The sequence below is a fragment of the Budorcas taxicolor genome, chromosome 5 (genome assembly GCF_023091745.1).
Source record: "Budorcas taxicolor isolate Tak-1 chromosome 5, Takin1.1, whole genome shotgun sequence".
Taxonomy (NCBI): domain Eukaryota; kingdom Metazoa; phylum Chordata; class Mammalia; order Artiodactyla; family Bovidae; genus Budorcas; species Budorcas taxicolor.
In genome coordinates, this window is record NC_068914.1 from 145705353 (window position 1) to 145718467 (window position 13115).

The 13115-nt window shown below is 43.4% G+C and overlaps 1 pseudogene; it reads left to right on the forward strand.

Moving 5' to 3' along the window:
• The first annotated feature begins 1006 nt into the window (after positions 1–1006).
• Positions 1007–13115, forward strand: part of LOC128048489 (antigen WC1.1-like) — a 54598-nt pseudogene continuing 42489 nt past the window's right edge.

Here is a 13115-nt window from a genome sequence, read left to right on the forward strand (position 1 = left end):
TGAATGATGACTTCCACTCTCTCTTTGTTTCCTATAACAGCAATCTCTTTCTCTCATGAAGCATTATTTGGTGACTAGCTGAAAGGGATATTTCACATAAACTGAAATGCAATAAAGTGAAAGGGATTCAGTGTGTCTGAAAATCCCTTATAGGGCTTCACAGGTGGCTCAGCAGTAAAGAATGCAGGAGACACAGGAGACGCGAGTTCAATCCCTGAGTCAGAAAGATCCCCCAGAGAAGAAAATGGCAACCCACTCCAGTATTTTTGCCTGGGAAATCCTGTGGACAGAGGAGCCTGGTAGGGCTACAGTCTTTGGGGTTGCAAAGAGACGGACACAACTGAGAATGCATACATGTGCCCCAGCACTGAGGCTCCAGATCCTTCTGAGAAGGGGGAAAAAGACGAGCAAACTCATCCCCTCAACATGATGGGTCCCACCTCACTCCCACTGTGGTCACCTATGAATTCCTGTGCTCCTGGTCCTCACTTTCTGCTGGCCTGATAAATATTCTTGTATTTCAAGCCTTCTTGTAGTTCTCTTCTTTGTCCCTGAGCTCAGTCCCAGGGAAGATCAATGCTTGATTCCACCAGAGAAATTCTCCATGGGCTAAGAGATCCCCTCCTCGGACCCTGACAAATCTCACAGTCTATGGTATTGGTCAGGGTGATCAGATGAGAAATTGTTACTCATGGTTTTTCATGCAACTTTTCTACACCAGCCTCAGTCATGGAGCCCGGCTATCAGGACCACGGAAGCAGGAGGTCAAAGGACCGTGTTGCTTATATAAGGAGATGTGGAAGATTCAGAAGCTCATTGGTGTCTGAGCTGCAGAAAGTGGCTGATGCAGCCTCTGATAGCGCCTGAAATGGTGAAAAGTGTCGCTATTGGCTCTCAGGAGGGAGGGTGTAAGGGGTGGTCTATATAGACCCTGGTCAGCAACGTGACGCCTCCTCACAGGCTGATCCTGCAGCTGGGACTGTGACCTTGAGGATGGGGTGTCAGGATGGCTCTGGGCAGACGCCTCTCCCTGTGGGGGCTCTGTGTCCTCCTCCTCGGCACCGTGGTGGGTAGTCAAGGTAAGAGCTGGCTCTCTGTCTTGGGTCCACAGCAGGGTAGTGGATGCCTTGGTGAAAGGAAACGTGTCTGGAGTTCTGGAGCCGAGCCTCAGTGTTTTTGACCAAAAAGGAACCACGGTGTCTGTGAATACTGGTCCCTCTCCTGTGTGGGGCCCACTGTTCGTTGCCGCAGATTTTGAGAGCAGTGAGGTTTGGACCAAGCTGGATCAGCCTGAGTCCCCTCCACTGTCACCGTTGTTCTTAGGGCGTTTCTAGGATTCCCGGTGGCTCCCGGGCTGTGGAAGATCCAGCGACTGACCTCAGTTGGGACTCTGGGCTGTTCCCACAAGCTCCACAAGCCTGATGTGTGATCACTGTCCCTGGGTCCCCATGTTTCCTGTGTCTGTGCTCTTGTAGGCTCTGTGCGCGCGCGCGCGCGCGCGTGTGTGTGTGTGTGTGTGTGAGGGTGCATGTGAGGGTGTCTGTGGATGTATGAGGCTGTATGAGGGTGTGGAGTCTGCCTGTGTGAGAGGAATGGGACTGTTGAGCAGGGACTGAGTGTGTTGGGCTGTGAAGCACTCCGGGTCCCCACAGGGCTGGGTGTCTTGTCTGCTGCATGTAACCAGATCAGAGATTATCGCGTACCTGCCTGCCTCTCTCTGGGTCCTCTCTCCCATCCTCTGGCCTCTCATATTTCTTATCCTGCCTTAAAATATAAATTTTGTTTCATCAGGCATTTAGTAGTTTTCAACATTTCTGCTATTATGGAAAAAGTTTCTCTGAGCTTTTCTGTATTTAAATGTAAGGACCATTCATGATTATTTCTCTAATGATATTCCCTGGGTGGAACTGTTGTTTCATGTGCTGTGAATATCCTTAAGGCTTTTGGTGCATAGAGAGTAAATGCTTTTTGAAACATTTGCACTGAGTTTTATTTCCACTGGTATCGTGTGAGAATATTAGTTTCCACTTACCCTCACCAACATTTGATTTTTACCGAGCTTTAAAATCTTATCCAGTTTCATAGGCAAAAACTAGCGTACATTCACTAATTTAATGCTTCATTTCCTCCTTCATTGCTTGCTCATGACATTTGTGTTTTTTAAATTGTGATGTGTGTCATTTTGGCATGATTTATATTGGAGCTCTCTATACTATGACTATTGGAGAAGGCAATGGCAACCCACTCCAGTATTCTTGCTTGGAACATCCTATGGAGGGAGGAGCCTGGTGGGCTGCCGTCTATGGGGTCGCACAGAGTCAGACACAACTGAAGCGACTTAGCAGCAGCAGCAGCATACTATGACTGTGACTACTATGCCAGTTCAGTTCAGTCGCTCAATTGTGTCTGCCTATTTGTGACCCCATGGACTGCAGCACGCCAGACTTCCCTGTCCATCACCAACTCCTGGAACTTGCTCAAACTCATGTCCATCGAGTTGGTGATGCCATCCAACCATCTCATCCTCCCTTTCCCTTCTTCTCCTGCCTTCAAACTTTCCCAGTATCAGAGTCTTTTCAAATGAGTCAGTTCTTCCCATTAGGTGGCCAAAGTAGTGGAGTTTCAGCATCAATCCTTCCAATGAATATTCAGGACTGATTTCCTTTAGGATTGACTGCTTTGATCTCCTTGCAGTCCAAGGGACGCTCAGGAGTCTTCTCCAATACCACAGTCCAAATGCATCAATTCTTCAGTGCTCAGCTTTCTTTATGGTCCAATTCTCACATCCACACATGACTACTGGGAAAACCATAGCTTTGGCTAGATGGACTTTTGTCAGCAAAGTAATGTCTCTGCTTTTTAATATGGCGTCTGGGTTGGTCATAGCTTTTCTTTCAAGGAGCAAGTGTCTTTTAATTTCATGACTGCAGTCACCTTCTGCAGTGATTTTCAAGCCCCTCAACATAAAGTCAGCTACTGTTCTCTTTGTTTTCCCATCTATTTGCCAAGAAGTGATGGGACCAGATGCCATGTCTTAGTTTTTTGAATGTTGAGCTTTAAGCCAACTTTTCCACTCTCCTCATCCACTTTCCTCAAGAGGCTCTTTAGTTCCTCTTCATTTTCTGCCATAAGGGTGGTGTCATCTGCATATTTGAGGTTGTTCATACTTCTCCCGGCAATCTTGATTCCAGCTTGTGCTCCACTTAGCCTGGCATTTCGCATGATGTACTCTGCATATAAGTTACATAAGCAGGATGACAATAAACAGCCTTGATGTACTTCTTTCCCAATTTGGAACAGTCTGTTGTTCCATGTCCAGTTCTAACTGTTGGTTCCTGACCTGCATACAGATTTCTCAGGAGGCAGGTAAGGTGGTCTGGTGTTCCCATCTGTTTAAGAATTTCTCAAAGTTTGTTGTGATCCATACAGTCAAAAGCTTTGGTGTAGTCAATGAAACAGAAACATGTTTTTCTGGAACTCTCTTGCTTTTTCGATGATCCAGTGAATTTTGGCAATTTGATCTCTGGTTCCTCTGCCTTTTCTATAACCAGCTTGAAGTTCTGGAAGTTTACGTTTCATGTACTGTTGAAGCCTGGCTTGGAGAATTTTGAGCATGACTTTTCTAGTGTGTGAGATGAGTGCAACTGTGTGGTAATTTGAATACTCTTTGGCATTGCCATTCTTTGGGATTGGAATGAAAACTGACCTTTTCCAGTCCTGTGGCCACTGCTGGGTTTTCCAAATTTGCTGGCATATTGAGTGCAGCACTTTCACAGCATCATCTTTTAGGATTTGAAATAGCTCAGTTGAAATTCCATCACCACCACTAGCTGTTACCTATATGAATTTGAGTGCACAACATTCCTACAAGGCAGGATACATTTATCTCAAAAAACAGATCAGGAAGCTGAGGCAAAGCAAACTTAAATCACTTGTCTAAATAAGACAGATAAGATTTGAGTAAGTAGCACAAGTAAAATTAGAACCTGAGCATTGGCTTTTCTAGGTGGTGTTAGTGGTAAAGAAGCCACCTACCAATTCAGGAGATGTAAGAGGCATAGGTTCGATTCCTGGGTCAGGAAGATCACATGGAGAAGGGCATGGCAACCCACTCCAGTATTCTTGCCTGGAGAATCCCATGGACAGAAGAGCCTGGCCAGCTACAGTCCATGGGGTTGCAAAGAGTCAGACACGACTGAGCAGGCTTCTTGGATACCTAGTTTCTCCTAATGGCATCCCTAATTCCTGTAGGTTTTCTTTATTCCTTTGCATTGTTTTTGCTTCTCTGATTGGATAATTTCAATTGATCTTTGTTTTATTTTATTGAGTCTTCTGCGTGGTCAAGTCTGCATTTTTTAAAGCTTTTTGTTTCTTATTGGAGTATAGCCAGTTAACAATATTGTGATAGCTTCAGGTGAACAGCAAAGAAACTCAGCCATACATATATATGTGTGTATCCATGCTCCCACACACTCCCCTCCCATCCAGGCTGCCATATAACATTCAGTAGAGTTCCCTGTGCTGTTCAGTAAGCCCTTGTTGATAATCCATTTTAAATATGGGAGTGAGTAGAGTCGGTCCCAAATTCCTTGACTATCCCTTCCCTTCATTCTTTTCCCTTGGCAACCATAAATTAAGTTCTCTAATCTGTGAGTTTCTTTCTGTTTTGTAAATAAGTCCATTAAAAATTTTCTTTTTGGATTCGTATATAAGGGATATCATATGATATTTCTCCTTCTCTATCTGATAGTCATGTCTATTTTTGATGCTCTGTATTGAATTCTTCAGTTCACTCATTGTATTATTCAGCTCCAGAATTTCTGGTTAGTTTTATTATTTTTTTTAATGTTTTCTATCTGTTTGAAACTCAATGAATTTACAAGCTCCCTTCAGATTTGGGCTGATTTTCCCCTCCTATTTTTACAGGTCTGTAATGCTTTTAGATTATTTTTAGTAAATTAATTCTACTTTTTCAGCAGAAGAGATAGCCTCAATAAGCAAGCCCACCATTACTGAGAAACTCTCCTAGAACTCTTCACAGTAATGAAATCACCTATGTGTTTGTGTCATAAGCTAGATAAAAGCTCCTTGTAGGCAAAAACATTGTCTTATTATTTTCTGTATTTATAGTACTTAAAAAAGACCTGTCTCTCCATAGATAATTTTATCATTGATAAAATTTTAATCATTTAGTATTAATAAAAATAGCTTCTGTGTGCTTTCAGGATCCTATTCAATTACTCTTACATCAGTGTCAGAATTCTAAAAAATCTGAGTAATAGGGTGTCTCCCTACTTCTACTGTTTCCTTTACCTCCCCTCAAGTATCTATATTTCCTTCCTAGAATGGACCTCCCTGGGTCTGTGGACTAAACTGTGTCCCTCCATAATTAATATGTTGAATCCTAGCCCCTAGTGTGACTGCACTGGAGACAGGGTCTTTAGGAAGTAATTGAGGTTAAATAGGCTTCCCTGGTGGTTCAGTGGTAAAGAATCCTCTTGCCAATGCAGGAGAGGCAAGTTTGATCCCTAGCTCAGGAAGATCCCCTGGAGAAGGAAATGGCAACCTACTCTAGTATTCTTGCTTGGAAAATCCCAAGGACGGAGGATCCTGGCAGACTACAGTCTATGACGTCTCAAGAGTTGGACACAATTTAGCGACTAAACCACTAACACCAAGGTTAAATAAGGTCATAAGGATGTGGCCCTAATTCAATAGGTGACTTTATAAAAAGAGGATAAGACAGATCTCCCTCCCTCTCTCCCTGTCCATCTGTCTCGAGGAAAGGCCAGGGGAGCACACAGTGAGGGAGCCATGGCTACAAGCCAAGAGCAGAGGGCTCAGAATGAACACGGCCTTGCCAGCACGTTGGTCTTGGACTTACCAGCCTCCACAACTGGGATAAGATAAGTAATTTCTGTTTTTTAACCAGCCACTCTGGCTTTTGGGTGGCTGCCTGCCCGATCTGACTATACACCAGGATCTTCTCCAGTTCAGCATTTCCCCAGATGTTCCCTCTGTGATGCACCGCTTTGGTTTCCAGAGTGAGAGCACATGGGGTGGGGCAGAGATCTGAGCGTTGTTAAGGGTGCCCCAAGGACAACGTCTTGTTAGATTGTAAGAAAGATTCTCATTTCCTGACCTGAATTTAAAGCTAGTGGAGCTGATCAAGGTCTCAGGGAACTCACTTCTCAGTTCCTGACAGGCAGGCAGGAGCCTGGGACATTGGGTGAGACCTGATGTGATGGAGAGAGGTGGTTTGGGTCCCAGTTCCAGGTGGGACCAGGCAGAAGACCTGGTCACACAGGAAGAAGTCTCACCTGGGTGAAGCAGTGAAGGCTCAGGTATACACCTCCAGCTTGTTCACCTGCTGTCTTCTGACTCTGGAGGGAAGCCCTGCATCAGCTATGTGTTGTTGTGCAACCAATTACTGCTGAACTCGGCAGCTTAAGTCAGCAAACACCAGGTATCACACTTTCTGTGGGTCAAGAATTGGCACGGCTTACCTGGATCCTCGGAGTCATGATGTCTCACAGGATGCAATCATCTGAAGGTTCAACGAGGGGAGGATATTGCTCATGTACTTACCTGGTTGTTAGTAGCATTCAGACTTTAGTGTATTGTTGAACTGAAATCTAATCTCATAAGTGACATCTCATCACTTTTGCCAAATTCCATTTGTTACATGTATGTTACTAAGTACATTCGAGTGTGGGATTACACAAGGATGTGGATACCAGGCAACAGAAAAAATCAGGACACTGTAGAGCCTGTTACCCCAGCCCTCTGTTCCTGAGCTGGATGAGATGCTCCCTATGGACAGGGAAGGACAGGGAGGATTCCTCCCTGGATCCCAGGCCATGAGCTGCAACTGAGACGGGGAAGCTGGGCTCTAGTAGCTTTGGGTACATCTCCAGGGAGGGCAGCATCCAGAGTCTATGAAGGCCTGTCCTCGGTGGTATCCCTGGAGCTGGTTCTACAGGCTCCTGAGAAATACCTGGTGCCTCCCTTCCTGCTCCGTGTTCAGTGATGGCACACTGGGGGCTTAGAGTTGGCCACTCTGGGAATGTTTATACCACAGAGGTCAGGAAACACTATATCCCATGCACTGTTTTGCTCCTCAGAGAGCTAATGTTTTAAATATTATACCACTCTAAGTCTCCTAAAATCTTTCCTGTCATGTGTCTTTTTTGCAGCTCTGGAGCTGAGGCTGAAGGATGGAGCCCACCGCTGTGAGGGGAGAGTGGAAGTGAAGCACCAGGGAGAATGGGGCACAGTGGAGGATATGGACTGGAGCTTGGAGGATGCATCTGTAGTGTGCAGACAGCTGGGGTGTGGAGCTGCCGTTGGTTTTCCTGGAGCGGCTTATTTTGGGCCAGGACTTGGCCCCATTTGACTTTCATATACTTCATGTGAAGGGGTGGAGTCAACTGTCAGTGACTGTAGGCATTCTAATATTAAAGACTATCGTAATGATAGCTCTTCCCACGACTGGGATGCTAGAGTAGTCTGCTCAGGTAAGTTCTGTCTGGTCTGTGTGGGGGTCTCTAGCAGGAAAAGCCTCTGTCTTATCACCAGAATGACTCAAGATTATGGATACAGCCTTTGGAACATGCTTGGGAGAAGGGTCTTTGTGATGTGTCACAGAAGGCAGAGAGGTGAGGTCAAAACTTTCATACAGATTCAGCTTCTGGATTCGACCTCTGTGACACAGTCTCAGCATGGTAATTGTTCTGTTTTCTTTGACATAATGGTCAGTAGGATGTGGCTACATTGATGGGGGGTTTGTCATAGGAGAGTTGTCGGCAACAAGGTTTATTATCCTCATTGGTCCTAAAAGTCAGAGTCACCACACTCCATCAGGTGGGTATGTGGGTGATGTGCCAATAGAACAGGCTCAACCAAGCAATGGTGACCCCAAAAGGGCATGTGAAGACCCATGGACAAGTGACCATACCCGAAGTCATGGTGCAGTTACACAGGAAAATGAGTGAGAGAAATTCAGTGGTGCATTTAATTTTCCCTAGGTCATAGTCAGAGGAGGCCAGAAGTGGGACTCATGGCAGGGAAAATCTCATCACACTGGTGTACCTGATGAATCGAATGGGGAGCTCACACCACATTTGCAGGGATGTTGAGGGAGCAGGAAAATGCAGTCTTGAGGTTTACAACACAGCAGCTGAAGCACATCACGTATAAGAGGCAGTGAAGCTAGGAGTTCCTGGGGTTCTCAAGGCAAGAGGACTGAAGCGGTTTGCGTTTCCTTCTCCATGGACCATGTCTTGTCAGAACTCTCCACTAAGACCCGTCTGTCTTGGGTGGCCCTACATGGCATGGCTCATAGTTTCCTTGAGTTAGACAAGGCTGTGGTCCATGAACTGTGAACTTCCAAATGTTCAAGCTGGATTTAGAAAGAACAGAGGAACCAGAGGTCAAATTGCCAACATCCGTTCGATCACTGAAAATGCAAGAGTTCCAGAAAAAACACCTACTTCTACTTTATTGACTATGCCAAAGCCTTTAACTGTGTGGATCATGACAAACTGGAAAATTCTTCAAGAGATGGGAATACCAGACCATCTGACCTGCATCCTGAGAAATCTGTATGTAGGTCAAGAAGCAACAGTTAGAACTGAACATGGAACAAAAGACTGGTTCCAAATCGGGGAAGGAGTGTGTCAAGGCTGTATATTGTCACCCTGCTTATTTAACTTCTATGCAGAGTACATAATGAGAAATGTTGGACTGGATGAAGCACAAGCTGGAATCAAGATTGTCGGGAGAAATATCAATAACCTTAGATGAAGATTACATCACACTTATGGCTGAAAGCAAAGAACTAAAGAGCCTCTTGATGATAGTGAAAGAGGAGAGTGAAAAATTTGGCTTAAAACTCAACACTCAGAAACTAAGATCATAGCATCTGGTCCCATCACTTCCTGGCAAATAAATGGGGAAACAGTGGAAATAGTGACAGACTTTTTTTTTTTAATTTTTGGCTCCAAAATTACTGCAGATGGTGACTGCAGCCATGAAATTAAAAGACGCTTGCTCCTTGGAAGAAAAGCTATGACCAACCTAGACAGCATATTAAAAAGCAGAGACATTTCTTTGCCAACAAAGACCAGTCTAGTCAAAGCTATGGTTTTTCCAGTAGTCCTGTATGGATGTGAGAGTTGGACTATAAAGAAAGCTGAGCACTGAAGAATTGATGCTTTTGAACTGTGGTGTTGGAGCAGTCTCTTGAGAGTCCATTGGACTGCAAGGAGATCCAACCAATCCCTCCTAAAGGAAATTAGTCCTGGGTGTTCATTGGAAGGACTGATGCTGAAGCTGAAACTCCAGCACTTCGGCCACCTCATGCCAAGAACCTACTCATTGGAAAAGACTCTGATGCTGGGAAAAATTGAAGGTGGGAGGAGAATGGGATGGCAGAGGATGAGGTGGTTGGATGGCATCACCGACTGAATGAATATGAGTTAGAGTAAACCCCAGGAGTTGGTAATGGACAGGGAGGCCTGGCATGCTCCAGTCCATGGTGTTGCAAAGAGTCAGACATGACTGAGGAACTGAACTCAACTGAACTGAAGCTAAGGGGACCTGATGTGACTCCTAAGAAGTACTCAGTGCTGTCTAAGTGTCTTTGACCTATGCCAAGGTGGATGCAGGAACTAGGGTGTGAGTGGGTGCTCACAGTATTTGACAGAGATGCTTCTAGTTGTTATCACAATTGCAGATTGCATGTCCAGGTTATTAATCACATCAGAACAGCTGGACTGGAGGAAGATATTGTCAGTTATCACAGTGAATTCCCTAAGGTAGAAGGCTGGTCTTAGGATAGTATCACCCCATCTAATGGGATGGTGGGACAGGGGAGCCCTGAAGACATCTGCAGTAGGTCCTTAACAGCCACAGCCAATCAGCTCTTGGGTGTTTATGTACAGGAAGATCATTGAAAAAGTGATCTTTTTAATCTCACCTTCAGCAGATCTTTGATGATTCTAGTTGATGCCCTTAAGGAAACAATTCTTTTCATTTTGAAAAAGTACTTTATTGAGGTACGTCTGATATACAAGACTGCTGGAAAAGTCTGCATTTGTGAAACCACTACAGCACATATGTCATAAATCTATTCATTTCTTCAAAATGTTTTCTTCCATTCTCTTTATCATTCTTATTAAAAATAATTATTTTCAAGGTGAATTTGAATTTTAGTTAGAAACTTTTGTTTTAGACAAACCTATTTTTGGCACCTCAAATAACCTTCCTCATTGTCACAATGTCATAATCATGGTTCCACCTGAAGATAAATTTGTGGAAATACTACAGGTGTCTCTACCATATTTTGATAAATCAGCATCTGAGTGAAAATGGAGTGTGTGATGTTGAACTTTGTGTGAAATTAGAACTCCCAATGTTATCCTAAGAAAACTGATGTCTTGTTATTAATTCCAGTTAAGATATACTTAGAAGTAGAGAAGTGGAAGTGCTCTGATATTTAATAAAGGTCCGTCTAGTCAAGGCTATGGTTTTCCAGTGGTCATCTATGGATGTGAGAGTTGGACTGTGAAGAAAGCTGAGCACCGAAGAATTGATGCTTTTGAAGTGTGGTGTTGGAGAAGACTCTTGAGAGTCCCTTGGACTGCAAGGAGATCCAACCAGTCCATTCTGAAGGAGATCGGCCCTGGGTGTTCATTGGAAGGACTGATGCTGAAGTTGAAACTCCAGTACTTTGGCCACCTCATGCGAAGAGTTGACTCATTGGAAAAGACTCTGATGCTGGGAGGGATTGGGGGCAGGAGGAGAAGGGGATGACAGAGGATTAGATGGCTGGATGCCATGAGTTTGAGTGAACTCTGGGAGTTGATGATGGACAAGGAGGCCTGGCATGCTGTGATTCATGGGGTCGCAAAGAGTTGGACATGACTGAGTGACTGAACTGAACTGAACTGAACTAATATTTAAACCCTGATTGTGGTTTGTACACCCTGACTACCATTGCTCTAACTTAGACTCTCACATTTTTATCAACGATTCCAGGTTCCTTCTATTTCTCTTTTTGTCACAAGTTTCCTCCTCCTGGTCTGATTTTTATGCATTTTCAGACAGATTTTAAAGATGTGAAGATAAGTCAAAGTGGTGGTGATGTAGCAGAAATAAGATTAGAATAGCATGTGTTTTCATTATCTGAATCAGAACTCTTGGAGTTTCTTCTGCTCAACCTTAGGAGTCAGGTATGGAAGAGAAATTTCAGCCTCAGCAGTGGATTGTTGGAAGTGAAGTACCATGTTTAGGAGAAATCTAGACTGGAAACAATGACCGGAGGAGAATGTAGTGAAGCTTGTTTGAAATAACAAGGAGATTTCATGGAGTTCAGGTGGAAGATCTGGGAGGGAACACACAAATTGAGAAGGACTGTGGTGCAAGGGTTCCAGGTTGCTTCAGTCCTGTCCTACTCTTGTGATCCCATGGACCACAGGATTCTCCAGGCATGAATACTGCACTGGGTTGCCATTTCTTTCTCTAGGGGATCTTCCTCACCCTGGGATCAAACCTGGGTCTCTTGCATTGCAGGCAGAGTCTTGATTATCTTCTGAGCCACCAGGGACTACAGTACTGAAGTGCAAAATGGTGAGGGGATGAAGATGCAAGGCCTGCAGGAGGGGAGGGTGGGAAAGATGCAGGTCAATTCATACATTGACCACAGCCTCTGTGTTACACTTCCTCCCTGCCCCCATTCCTTCCCTCCCTCTCTTCCTTTATCTTGCTGTGGGAGTCATTTCTGAGCTCTGTGGAAGTGCTAGCATTTGTAGCTGGCAGTTTTCTTAGTGGAAAATTTTTATAATATGGATTCTGTTTATTTAACAAATAAGTTTACTCATATATTTCTCTCTTTTTTTGTATCAGATTTTGGTGAGTTGTGTTTCACAAGTAATGTGTTTTTAAGGACTTGGCCCATTTTACAAAAAATTTTCAAATTAGTAACACTGGTTCATATCTCATATCTTTACATGTTGGGAAGATCTACAATGATATTCCTCCTTTTGTTACTGGTGCTGTTAATGTGTTCCTTTTTTTTTCTTAATTGGTTTGCTAAAAGATTATCAGTGTTAATGTTCTTTTTAAGAGAATCACTAATGGACTGTACTGATTTTCTTGATGGTGTATTTGCTTTCTTAATTGATTTCTATGCTCAGTTTTCATTCCTCTTTTTCAGTCATGATTGTGGTTGCTTTTGTAGATTCTTGAGGTGGAGTCTTGGATCATTTCCTTCGGTTTCTATTTTTATTCTAAAGTAATCATCAAGGAAGCATCAAGGTTCTAAATCTTCTTCTAAGCATCACTTTATTTTTAACCCACCAGTTTCAATACTATATAATGTTTTTTGTATTTTATTATCATAAAATGTTTCTTTTTCTCTGAATGAATTCTTTGTCTTATAGTCTAACTTTGTATGATATTAATTTAGATATTATATACAGTTTTCTCTGATTTGTGTTTGCATAGTATGTAATTTTTACCTTTTTAATATGTTTCTGTGTTTATATTTAAACACATATAATTTTTAAACAGTGTATTGTTTTGTCTTATTTTATCTGGTCTGATTATCTCATTTTTTATTTGGAGTACTTAAATTATTTACATTTAATGTAATTATTGATGTAATTGGGTTTAAGTGTACTTGCCTGCTATTTGTTGGAGAAGGCAATGGCACCCCACTCCAGTACTCTTGCCTGGAAAATCCCATGGACGGAGGAGCCTGGTAGGCTGCAGTCCATGGGGTCGCTAAGAGTCGGACACGACTGAGCAAATTCACTTTCACTTTTCACTTTTATGCATTGGAGAAGGAAACGGCAACCCACTCCAGTGTTCTTTCCTTGAGAATTCCAGGGACCGGGGTGCCTGGTGGGCTGCGTCTACGGGGTCGCACAGAGTCGGACACGACTGAAGTGACTTAGCAGCAGCAGCAGCAGCAGCAGCTGCTGCTGCTATATGTTATATCTCTGTTCTTATTTTAATCTTCGAATATATTTTATCATTTTAATTTAAATACTGTATTGGTTTACTAATCGTGTCAGATTTTTAGGTGATTATAATGTTTAATTTTTTTAATT